At 41.7% G+C, this 13,634-nt stretch overlaps 1 protein-coding gene across 1 annotated transcript in view; it reads right to left on the reverse strand.

The window, feature by feature from the left end:
- Nucleotides 1–13,634, reverse strand: part of LOC149219050 (anaphase-promoting complex subunit 2-like) — a 443,635-nt gene that overhangs the window by 413,191 nt on the left and 16,810 nt on the right. The gene's annotated exons all lie outside the window — the stretch shown is intronic.

Below are 13,634 nucleotides of genomic sequence, written 5' to 3' on the forward strand. Positions count from 1 at the left end.
CACTGCGCAACTCCTTGCTGCCTTTGCGTGAACCCTTGGCTGCTTCTGCGTCCCTCTCTCCGGCTACTGCGCAGATCCTCCCAATGCTATCTCTGCCTCTCTGCTTCTGTATTCACTGCCCCTCAGCTGCAACTCTGATCACTCTCTCAACTTTCTCAGCAAACCCAGCCCCAGAAAGTCGAAATCTTGATCTCTTGGCGTATTTTCCAAGTGACCCTCAAACCTCCTCTTATACTTTTCTCGTTGACAAATAAACGACTGAGATTAAGTCCCTAATTAACGGCTAAGATTAGATTTGGCTTGATCCATGACTTTTGGACCATTCTAACACAGTTTTATATTAATTCACATTAATATTTTATTTCCCCTAAGTTTAGACTTAGGGCTAAGTCACAGGACACGTCCAAAAGGGTCTCGTGTCCCGTATTTTACGTATTGGACACGAAAACGGCCCTAATATGTGTCGAATACATTTTTTAATGTGTCCTGGAAATTGAATACGTATTCTATGGTTTTCTTCGTGTCCTGAAATTTCGAAAACGCATATTTCGTTTGTTGAAAACGTAGCCCTAACGTATTTTGTCCGGTGGAATACGTATGCTTCTCTACTAGGAACAGCTTTTGTCACTCGCAACATCTGTTTTCTGTTGTTGCAGCTCTGCTCCGCTGATGTCCTCAGTTCTCCTGTGATCTGCAACCACGCTCTGATAACATGTTGAAGTTTCTAAGTCTAACTTTTATAAACTCTTCATGTACTTTATTGATTTATTCCTACCTACTTGTTTTGTTAATTAACAAGTTACTTACCATGTAAATACTGGAAATAAATACAAGGACATGCTCAACACATTACAGATCATCAACTAAAGGAAACAGAAACAAGCACACAAGTGACACCGTTGTTTTTGGACTAATGTCCCTGGAAAAACCCAATGCGGGAAAACCGGTGCAATTATCTGAGGGTTTGATTTATTAAGCAGTTTCATAATACAAACTGGGTGCCAAATCCGGCTCACCCAACAGAGAAAAATCTCGGCAGTAGTACCTCTCTACTCGGAAGCAGATATTCCAGTTGAAACCCCGAATAAACACTCTCGCAGCTCTACAGCTCCAATTTGCGCCACTAAACTGCAGCGTCAGCCTCTAAGGACTATGTCAACTCTCCGGCCCAACATTAGCCCAACGTCACTTTGGCTTGGCCTGCGTCAGCCTCTGGAGGCACTGCATCAGTCCTTTGGCCCTCTGCGTCGCTCACGCTGACCCTCTGAGGCACTGCGCAACTCCTTGCTGCCTTTGCGTGAACCCTTGGCTGCTTCTGCGTCCCTCTCTCGGCTACTGCGCAGATCCTCCCAATGCTATCTCTGCCTCTCTGCTTCTGTATTCACTGCCCCTCAGCTGCAACTCTGATCACTCTCTCAACTTTCTCAGCAAACCCAGCCCCAGAAAGTCGAAATCTTGATCTCTTGGCGTATTTTCCAAGTGACCCTCAAACCTCCTCTTATACTTTTCTCGTTGACAAATAAACGACTGAGATTAAGTCCCTAATTAACGGCTAAGATTAGATTTGGCTTGATCCATGACTTTTGGACCATTCTAACACAGTTTTATATTAATTCACATTAATATTTTATTTCCCCTAAGTTTAGACTTAGGGCTAAGTCACAGGACACGTCCAAAAGGGTCTCGTGTCCCGTATTTTACGTATTGGACACGAAAACGGCCCTAATATGTGTCGAATACATTTTTTAATGTGTCCTGGAAATTGAATACGTATTCTATGGTTTTCTTCGTGTCCTGAAATTTCGAAAACGCATATTTCGTTTGTTGAAAACGTAGCCCTAACGTATTTTGTCCGGTGGAATACGTATGCTTCTCTACTAGGAACAGCTTTTGTCACTCGCAACATCTGTTTTCTGTTGTTGCAGCTCTGCTCCGCTGATGTCCTCAGTTCTCCTGTGATCTGCAACCACGCTCTGATAACATGTTGAAGTTTCTAAGTCTAACTTTTATAAACTCTTCATGTACTTTATTGATTTATTCCTACCTACTTGTTTTGTTAATTAACAAGTTACTTACCATGTAAATACTGGAAATAAATACAAGGACATGCTCAACACATTACAGATCATCAACTAAAGGAAACAGAAACAAGCACACAAGTGACACCGTTGTTTTTGGACTAATGTCCCTGGAAAAACCCAATGCGGGAAAACCGGTGCAATTATCTGAGGGTTTGATTTATTAAGCAGTTTCATAATACAAACTGGGTGCCAAATCCGGCTCACCCAACAGAGAAAAATCTCGGCAGTAGTACCTCTCTACTCGGAAGCAGATATTCCAGTTGAAACCCCGAATAAACACTCTCGCAGCTCTACAGCTACAATTTGCGCCACTAAACTGCAGCGTCAGCCTCTAAGGACTACGTCAACTCTCCGGCCCAACATTAGCCCAACGTCACTCTGGCTTGGCCTGCGTCAGCCTCTGGAGGCACTGCATCAGTCCTTTGGCCCTCTGCGTCGCTCACGCTGACCCTCTGAGGCACTGCGCAACTCCTTGCTGCCTTTGCGTGAACCCTTGGCTGCTTCTGCGTCCCTCTCTCCGGCTACTGCGCAGATCCTCCCAATGCTATCTCTGCCTCTCTGCTTCTGTATTCACTGCCCCTCAGCTGCAACTCTGATCACTCTCTCAACTTTCTCAGCAAACCCAGCCCCAGAAAGTCGAAATCTTGATCTCTTGGCGTATTTTCCAAGTGACCCTCAAACCTCCTCTTATACTTTTCTCGTTGACAAATAAACGACTGAGATTAAGTCCCTAATTAACGGCTAAGATTAGATTTGGCTTGATCCATGACTTTTGGACCATTCTAACACAGTTTTATATTAATTCACATTAATATTTTATTTCCCCTAAGTTTAGACTTAGGGCTAAGTCACAGGACACGTCCAAAAGGGTCTCGTGTCCCGTATTTTACGTATTGGACACGAAAACGGCCCTAATATGTGTCGAATACATTTTTTAATGTGTCCTGGAAATTGAATACGTATTCTATGGTTTTCTTCGTGTCCTGAAATTTCGAAAACGCATATTTTGTTTGTTGAAAACGTAGCCCTAACGTATTTTGTCCGGTTGAATACGTATGCTTCTCTACTAGGAACAGCTTTTGTCACTCGCAACATCTGTTTTCTGTTGTTGCAGCTCTGCTCCGCTGATGTCCTCAGTTCTCCTGTGATCTGCAACCACGCTCTGATAACATGTTGAAGTTTCTAAGTCTAACTTTTATAAACTCTTCATGTACTTTATTGATTTATTCCTACCTACTTGTTTTGTTAATTAACAAGTTATTTACCATGTAAATACTGGAAATAAATACAAGTACATGCTCAACACATTACAGATCATCAACTAAAGGAAACAGAAACAAGCACACAAGTGACACCATTGTTTTTGGACTAATGTCCCTGGAAAAACCCAATGCGGGAAAACCGGTGCAATTATCTGAGGGTTTGATTTATTAAGCAGTTTCATAATACAATCTGGGTGCCAAATCCGGCTCACCCAACAGAGAAAAATCTCGGCAGTAGTACCTCTCTACTCGGAAGCAGATATTCCAGTTGAAACCCCGAATAAACACTCTCGCAGCTCTACAGCTCCAATTTGCGCCACTAAACTGCAGCGTCAGCCTCTAAGGACTACGTCAACTCTCCGGCCCAACATTAGCCCAACGTCACTCTGGCTTGGCCTGCGTCAGCCTCTGGAGGCACTGCATCAGTCCTTTGGCCCTCTGCGTCGCTCACGCTGACCCTCTGAGGCACTGCGCAACTCCTTGCTGCCTTTGCGTGAACCCTTGGCTGCTTCTGCGTCCCTCTCTCCGGCTACTGCGCAGATCCTCCCAATGCTATCTCTGCCTCTCTGCTTTCGTATTCACTGCCCCTCAGCTGCAACTCTGATCACTCTCTCAACTTTCTCAGCAAACCCAGCCCCAGAAAGTCGAAATCTTGATCTCTTGGCGTATTTTCCAAGTGACCCTCAAACCTCCTCTTATACTTTTCTCGTTGACAAATAAACGACTGAGATTAAGTCCCTAATTAACGGCTAAGATTAGATTTGGCTTGATCCATGACTTTTGGACCATTCTAACACAGTTTTATATTAATTCACATTAATATTTTATTTCCCCTAAGTTTAGACTTAGGGCTAAGTCACAGGACACGTCCAAAAGGGTCTCGTGTCCCGTATTTTACGTATTGGACACGAAAACGGCCCTAATATGTGTCGAATACATTTTTTAATGTGTCCTGGAAATTGAATACGTATTCTATGGTTTTCTTCGTGTCCTGAAATTTCGAAAACGCATATTTCGTTTGTTGAAAACGTAGCCCTAACGTATTTTGTCCGGTTGAATACGTATGCTTCTCTACTAGGAACAGCTTTTGTCACTCGCAACATCTGTTTTCTGTTGTTGCAGCTCTGCTCCGCTGATGTCCTCAGTTCTCCTGTGATCTGCAACCACGCTCTGATAACATGTTGAAGTTTCTAAGTCTAACTTTTATAAACTCTTCATGTACTTTATTGATTTATTCCTACCTACTTGTTTTGTTAATTAACAAGTTACTTACCATGTAAATACTGGAAATAAATACAAGGACATGCTCAACACATTACAGATCATCAACTAAAGGAAACAGAAACAAGCACACAAGTGACACCGTTGTTTTTGGACTAATGTCCCTGGAAAAACCCAATGCGGGAAAACCGGTGCAACTATCTGAGGGTTTGATTTATTAAGCAGTTTCATAATACAATCTGGGTGCCAAATCCGGCTCACCCAACAGAGAAAAATCTCGGCAGTAGTACCTCTCTACTCGGAAGCAGATATTCCAGTTGAAACCCCGAATAAACACTCTCGCAGCTCTACAGCTCCAATTTGCGCCACTAAACTGCAGCGTCAGCCTCTAAGGACTACGTCAACTCTCCGGCCCAACATTAGCCCAACGTCACTCTGGCTTGGCCTGCGTCAGCCTCTGGAGGCACTGCATCAGTCCTTTGGCCCTCTGCGTCGCTCACGCTGACCCTCTGAGGCACTGCGCAACTCCTTGCTGCCTTTGCGTGAACCCTTGGCTGCTTCTGCGTCCCTCTCTCCGGCTACTGCGCAGATCCTCCCAATGCTATCTCTGCCTCTCTGCTTCTGTATTCACTGCCCCTCAGCTGCAACTCTGATCACTCTCTCAACTTTCTCAGCAAACCCAGCCCCAGAAAGTCGAAATCTTGATCTCTTTGCGTATTTTCCAAGTGACCCTCAAACCTCCTCTTATACTTTTCTCGTTGACAAATAAACGACTGAGATTAAGTCCCTAATTAACGGCTAAGATTAGATTTGGCTTGATCCATGACTTTTGGGCTAAGTCACAGGACACGTCCAAAAGGGTCTCGTGTCCCGTATTTTACGTATTGGACACGAAAACGGCCCTAATATGTGTCGAATACATTTTTTAACGTGTCCTGGAAATTGAATATGTATTCTATGGTTTTCTTCGTGTCCTGAAATTTCGAAAACGCATATTTCGTTTGTTGAAAACGTAGCCCTAACGTATTTTGTCCGGTTGAATACGTATGCTGCAAAAAGTGTAATTTAAAGCCGCGCGATGGATTTTTGTGGGTTATTTTTGTCCTGTGCTGTCTGGAGCTGTCGTGTGGAGGAGTCTGGAGCAGATTGTGGTGCGGCTGGTGCGATTGCTGTGGACTTGCAGCGTTCAAGACCGGCCCGTAAACCGGTGCACTGGTGCAGCGTTCATTGTGGCCCGTGGGTAAGCTCTGTTCAGTGTTGATTCATCATACAACAATTTATTAATATCTACCTTGATAAGTATGTTAAATTATATTATTATTATTTGCATGCTGCATGTAAGCATCCCCGTTACATTACGACCTCGTCCAGAAGGTAACTAAATGTTCCTTTATCCTTTTAACCATTAAAAAAATCTACACTGCGAATTTACCTTTTCTTGTACAGTGCACAGAAATGAAAGAGGAACCTCGTCCATATCAGTGGGAAATATATTGATAGAATGGAGGCTCTTCTTATGGTGTAGCGCTACATGATCCCTTTTCCGAATATACACATTATGGTGTAGCTGTTCTGATATACATATTAGGCCAGAATTACAATAAAAACTGATAGGAAAGAGACTGATATCATATTTAAGAAGACACAGACCTTACATTTAATTCAGCCATACAGACAAAATAAAAGAGGTAAAGAGAACCTGAAATACACAGTGAATTCTTAAGGCAGTGGACAGTCTTATATTGTTTGCAAAATTTCAGAGTGTAAAGTGGAAGAAAACCCTCCTAATCTCTGTCTTCCTCTTCCACGACACGTCCAAAACTCCTCTGTAAATCTGAGATAGTTTGGCACTGATAAGGGAGATGTACGCACAGGTAACAGGATGATATCAGCTCTCACACCCAGGCAGAGGTGTCACGGCCTGTTTGTTTTCAAGGCAGCCTCCAAATCTGTAATATGTCCCTCACACCAAAGAGAAAACTCAAACTTGGACCCTTCAATAAGAGTACGCTCAGCCAGGAGTAAATAAAGCCTTGATGCGGATATAGACTTGGCCTCTCAAAAAACAGAACTTGGCCCATAAGTCAGAACTTTTTACCCTTCAGAACTGTTTACTTCAACTCAGTCATGTACCAAACTTCTGGCCCTTTCGCTGCTGGAAATTCATCATTAGTAATTGCATCACTGACTAATTGTGGTGATTACACTCTTGATAACATACTATTCATGGTAACAATTTGTCCTAGATTACTGTGGTAAATGTGCTTGTATCAGTTCACTGCTCACTCATGTCATTGATTACAAATCTGCTCTTGAATTACTGTGGTACAATGAGCCTTAAGGCTGGTATATTTCCCCAATATTTAAGTGTTGTGGATATACCATTACTCACTTCCCATTCACTGTCTTTGTGCACATATTGAATCATATAACAGTTCTGAGTTTCAGTTAACTTTATAAGTTTATAAATTATAAATTATAAGTTTATAAATTATAATTGTTTAACTTTAATTGTTTTTTTGTAGGTGAAGGTGTGTGGACTTTATAACAGTGAGAAGATTAATGGCTCAATCATCCAAGGCAGCCGGCAGAGGTCAAAGGAAGGGCGGTGCTTTTCGTGGTCCCCCCCCTCCAAGTGTTTCTGTTTCACCTTCTCTTGGTCATAGTGCCCCAAGTGCTTCAAGTGAAGCTGTAGGTGTTTCTCAGCCAACATTAACATATGATGCTGTTGCAGCAAGACAACAAGCACAGCTAAAAAAATACCCTCTCTGGAAGTATGTAACCAAGAAGCAAGTGCCAAAGACTGGTCCGGGAGGGAATGTGCATTGGTCTTGTAATTTCTGCAAGGGTGAATTTAAGAGCACTTACTTTCGAGTTAAGGGCCATTTGTTGGGCCTTCCTTGTGGAATTGGAGCATGCAAAAAGATCAGTCCTAGAGAAAAAATGGATTTGGAAAGGGAGGATGCAGCTGGCTCTGGGAATGTGGTGGCAGCAAGCAGGAAAACTAGTAAAAATGAAGATCCTCTTCCATTCTTGAGGAATTCTAATAGTAGTAGATTTGGGAGAAAAGAAATTCAGCCAACAAAAAAGAGGGCAGCCCAAACTTATGGTGGTCCAATGGACAAGATTTTTCGGCGTGAGCAGCGAGATGAGGTTGATCTTACATTGGCATTCTTTTTCTATCTCAACTTCATTTCTTTTAATGTTGCACGGTCTCCTATGTTTATTGAGATGTGTCGAGCTCTAGTTGATAGGGCTCCAATTGGGTATGTGCCTCCAAGTTCAGAAAAACTTAGAACCACATTGTTGGTGAAGGCAAGGAAGGAGGTGGATAAAATTCTACAACCTATTAAATCATCATGGATCTCATCTGGTGTCAGTATTGTTTCTGATGGATGGACAGATACAGCACGCCATCCTCTCATCAATTTCATGGTATATTCTCAAAATGGACCGGTTTTCTTGAAAGCAGTTGATGCTCTTGGACAATACAAGGATGCACAATATATGGGTGAGCTGTTTATTAAAGTTATTGAAGAAGTAGGCATTGAAAGTTGTGTGCAAATCATCACAGATAATGCACCTGTTTGCAAAGCAGTTGGCTTGATTGTGGAAACTAAATATCCACAAATATTTTGGACACCATGCATTGTTCACTCTTTGAATTTAGCACTCAAATCTATTGCTTCAGATGTGACATGGATTGGCAATCTTATTGAGGATGCACGCCATATCCGAAATTTTGTGCAAAACCATACCAATGCCCTCACAATATATAAAGAGTACACACATCTATCCTTGTTGAAGATTGCAGATACTCGGTTTGCTTCCTCATTCATCATGCTTAAGAGGTTGAAGGAGGTGAAGGCCGCTCTTGGGGCCATGGTTATTTCAGATCTTTGGTCTTTTTGGAGAAAGACGGATCAAACAGCTTCAAAAAAGGTAAAGGAAATAGTGTTAGATGATGGTTGGTGGGAAAGGGTGGATCTTACCATAAAGATCATGAACCCTATCATTTCTTTCTTGCGGTTTGCAGACACGGACCAGCCCATCTTAGGAGAGGTTTATGAGGGTTGGGATTCCATGATTGAGTCTGTGAAGACTATTGTTATGGAGAATGAGTGCCCTGCATATGAGACATCAGCAGAGAGCTTATGGTCCACCATACAAGATATTCTTATCTCTAGGTGGGATAAGAATTGCACACCTTTGCATTGCTTAGCTCACTCTTTGAATCCCAAGTACTACAGTCAAGAGTGACTCCGTGGTGGGACCTCACACAGATACCCTCCTCACATGGATGGAGAGATTTCACAGGGGAGGAAGATAGAATTCAGAAGGATATTTTAGGATAACACATCTTTTCTTGAGGTGGAGGAAGGCTTTGTAGAGTTCTCCACTAGCACCAGGAGATTTGGGGCGTATGATGTACTTGGAGATAGGGGGGTCAAAAGTGCCTATGCATGGTGGGCAACTCATGGGGCAGCATGCCCTATTCTACAACAGTTAGCCTTGAGGGTCCTCTCTCAAATTACTTCATCTTCTTGTTGTGAGAGGAATTGGAGCACTTACGGGAATCTATATAGTTTGAAAAAGAGCAAGCTTGAGCAATCCAGGGCGGAGACAATGGTGTATGTGCACACCAACCTTCGTCTTATTTACAGGCAGAGACAGGAGTGGTTGAAGGGAAAAACAAAGATGTGGGATGTGTTTCCTGATGATATGGGCTTGGACGACAGTATTGAGTTGGCATTAGCCAACATGGATCTTAATGACCCAGTGCTAGAGCCAGTGACTTTTGATGATGAGACACAGCATCTTGAGGGGTCATCCTCCACACCAACAAATGCAGCAGCAGATCCTGGATTGGGCATAGAGGAGGAGGATGGAGTACAGTCAGATGGCAGTGGCAGTGATGGTGACTATGACATAGAGCTAGAGGACATGGACTATTGATAGAGTGATGAGTCATGACTCATGGACCAGTACCGAGCTATGATATTCCTACTTATTTTGTATCTACTCTTTTGTATTTTCCATTGGCATTCTCTCAGGAGTCAGTATCTACTATGATCTATGATCTATCTATGTACATTGTAAACACTGAACAGTGATACATTTTGATTTTGATGACTTAATGGAAAATATGCATTTTATGGTTTTAATATCTAAGTTCTAAATTTATAATTAGTAGTAAGTACTTACTACTTAGTTTCTTATGTGCTTGTAAGTTGTAAATTTTGATTCTATTTATTTTTTTAAAGTGAACTATGAACTTTGAGAAGTAATTATATTTTAATTTGATTAGATAAGCTGCAACCTGCAATTTAATATGGATAAAAAACTATATTTCGGTGTATATATATATATATATATATATATATAAACATGTCCCCCGTGTCCTGTTTCCGGGTCGCTACATTTCGTATTGAATACTCGTATTTACGTGTCCTCCGTGTCTCGTGTCCTCGTGTCATGTGACTTAGACTTAGGGACTCCATTAAAAATATTAATTATTTTAATATCTCCCAAATTGTTTAGAATCTGCCCAAACCCTTTCTGGGTACTGGAGATCTCATGTGCCTTAGCCTCTCCACCAATTTTCATGGTTAGAGCACATCTAATGCTACCCTAAATCAACAGAGAGCCATACATTCACGGGGAGTAGCCCTAAAAAAACAGGTCACCCTTTGCCATTGATGTCAAAGGGGTTGAGAAAGGAAGCGAAGCATGGAGACAAGGAAAGCACAATGTCAAGGGGAGCATTCATGGAGAAAAGGAAAGCATTATGCCAGGCGGCGCATGAGTATTGACATCAATGACAAAGGGGGAGATTGTTGGAAGAAATTGTCATTGATGTCGTGAATGGGCCATTGATAAGATGCACTTGTTTGACGATATGCGTGCAAAAAATTGTAAATTTGGGTGCAAGACCACTCTAGATTGGTAGCCCTCGTCACGCAATTTCATTTGGCAGGTGGTATGCCTCGTGGCTCCTCACAGTTGAGGAGATATGCGCTCTCAAAGTTGAAGCCCCGATGTTATGGTCAAAGTGCCCTCAAATGAATGATGTTTTTGTCCAATAGTTTGCCCTTAAAATTTAAGAAAAATATATTTATCCTTGGATAAATTATGTGGTCTTGGCAGTTTCAAATTGTTGACCAAGCCAGCCCTCCAAAAGAGGAAATTCAATTATGAAATAGGTTTCAAAAGATGTGTTAAGATCGACCCTATAAAAAATCAATTGTTGTAAATTTAAATTTTTATTAAGATCAAGTCGGCTCCCTATTTTTGGGGTATTTTAGGGCAAGTCACCCCCCTCTCCCTCTAGACCCGCCTCACTCAAGTATAAATAGGGCACCCGTCTACCCTCAAATGGTATCATTCCACTAATCACTGTGAAATTTCCTTAATTGCAGTTTTACCGGAATTTAATCTTCTATCTATTGCAGATTTTGTCTTCAGAGTTTAATTACGTCAAATAACAATTAAATCACTACTGCAATTTTCACAAATAATAACAGGAACTGAGAAATGATGCACACACACAAAATAATTGACAATGGTATTTTTGGACAAATTGTCCATGGAAAAACCCCAATGTGGGGAAAACCAGTTCTACAAATCAAGGTTTCTATTATTAATTTTTCGGCGAAATTGAGAAATACATTCAGCTTGCCTCTCACTGGTAAAGCTTCGGCATATAATATCTCCACTAACAAAGTCGATCTAGAAACACAAGTTTCCCTTCTGCAAAACCCCATGGCTTGTTGCCTGCAACTCACACTGGCAAATTTGGAAATGCGTATGACCCTCTTTGGAACTCGGACTACCTCCGAAAATTCGTTCCAGTGATAAACTTTCCCTCCTGCAAATCTACTGAGTAATTCACACCTCCTCTGGCACCTGTCTCTGGCAACTAGAAATCGAACGATTGTCCAATTATGCACACTGACTAGTATGGCCTCACTATAGAATAATTCGAGCTCCCTTCCTCTCACTAGAATGCTAGAATCTCTATGGAGAATTTCTCCAGAAATTCTCTTCCCAATCTCTCTGTTTAAACCTCGTTGCTAGCGTCTCCCTTTGCACCCTTGCTACCATTGCAAATCGCTATCTCTAAGTGATCTCCAATGCCCCATCAACTTGTGCTTATAAGATCTTATTGAGCAACCAACAACCATGATCTAATCCCAATCGATGGCTAAGATCACCTTGACCCCATCAAGTGACTTTTCAGGAAGTCTCTAGAGCAAAATCAATTTACCTCAATTAATCTGATTTAATTAACCAATTTTCCTAAGTTATACTTATGAAAATAATTAAAAATTGGCTAATTAATCTAATTAATCCATTTTCCTTGGAAATATTCACTGGCCCTTGGAGATAATTATCCTCCTATGTTCCTTAGCTTCATAGACACCAAATAGATACTAGAACACCTATCTAAGCTACAAAAACTAACAATCATCTTTTATGTAATTTTCTCTAAAAATTCTGAGGTCGGGGAGAGACACGCAAATCTAAAGTATGTTAGTTTTTGTAGCATTGGATGTGTTCTAGCCTGAAATTTTGTGGAGAGGCTAGAATAAAGGAGATCTCCAAAACCTAGAAATCATTTCTGGAAATTTTGCCTAGAAATGACTTAGTTAAATTATTATCCAGTTTTTAAATATTTCCTAAGTCTAGACTTAGGGAATATGGTTAATTAATCAGAATTAATTAAGTCAATGTGTGAATGATCTAGAAACTCACACGGATCAACTTCAAGTTAATCCTAGCCATCGATTAAGATTTAATCTTGGCCATTGGAGTCTCAACAAAGGATTATAAGAAGAAGTTGATGGGCACTTGGAGAACACACTTGAGTAGTTCGATTTCATGAGCAGATCGTTTTCCTGAGTAGCAGAAATTAGTTGTCGAAGAGAGAGCTAGTGAGATCGAAGTAGTGAGAGAGGGGCAGAGACAGTGAAGCTGGAGGAAGGATTCCAAATCGGGTGAGTGCATTTGTAGAGAGGCAGAGGAGCCACAAAGAGGCTGACGCGAACCAGCGCAGTAGCCTCTAGAGGTAGCTTCAATTCTGCTGGGGAAAGACGCGTATCAGTGCCAAAAGCTGGGCAGAGGTTCTGGAGGCTAGGAGAGACACTTTCGTAGACAGTAGCAGACCAGACGGCTTGAGGAGAAGTTGGTTCGAACTGAGTGCAGAAGTGACTGCGCTAGCGTGACGCAGTAGTTGCATAGAGCTAGTTTGGAAGGCTCAATTTGAGCTGAGGTCAGAGCCTGGATTTGCCTGTGGAGTGAGGAAATTTCCTCACTAGATTTTTCTTGCCAGTTTTTATCTGTAGGATTGCTAATTTCGGCATCCAACAGTACTCAGATTATTTCGCTGCGGCTTAATAATAAAACCCTCAGTTGTTGCACCGGTTTCCCAAGTTGGGTTTTTCCAGGGACATTTGTCCAAAAATAACTGTTATTTTATGTGTGTGTGATAGCATTTCTTCCAGCGTTTATTCTTCCGCAGTTTTATTTGTGTAGGTTGCAGTGTGAGTTATTTAGTATTTGTTGTAGGAAATAGTAAATAAATTGTTTAATTTAATTAACAATTAGGAGAATAATTTCTAGTTGCTGCAATAGGATTCAAGGTTTCGGAATTTTCACATGGTATCAGAGCGCAGTTGATCAATCAAAGAGCTTAGTAGCGAAGACAGAAGAAGTTTCAGTATTCAGTGTGGGCAGCAGATCAAAACCCCAGAGGCAGCGCAATCACCTTACCGAGAGGCCAAGTTACTTGAGAAGATTCGATTTCTCTGAGTGAGGGACAAAAAAATTCGATCTCTCCAAATCGGGTGATTTCAGAGGCAGAGGGAGCAACCCAGTATTTTCATAGAGCAGATCTCTAGCTGGACGTAGTAGTTTTGCAGCAGTTTTCTAGAGCGAAGCTAGCGTCGAGTGGAAGGAAGAAGAGCACACACTAAGGGAAATTTTTCCTCAGGGAACTTCTAGTCTCAAGAAGTTCGTTTTCCCTTGCAAATCAGCAGCCGTTGTGAGCAGAGTTTCTCACTCCAGAAGG

This window comes from Pinus tabuliformis, chromosome Q, assembly GCF_031772625.1.
Source record: "Pinus tabuliformis cultivar Carrire ecotype Pingquan chromosome Q, CPIR1, whole genome shotgun sequence".
Taxonomy (NCBI): Eukaryota; Viridiplantae; Streptophyta; class Pinopsida; order Pinales; family Pinaceae; genus Pinus; species Pinus tabuliformis.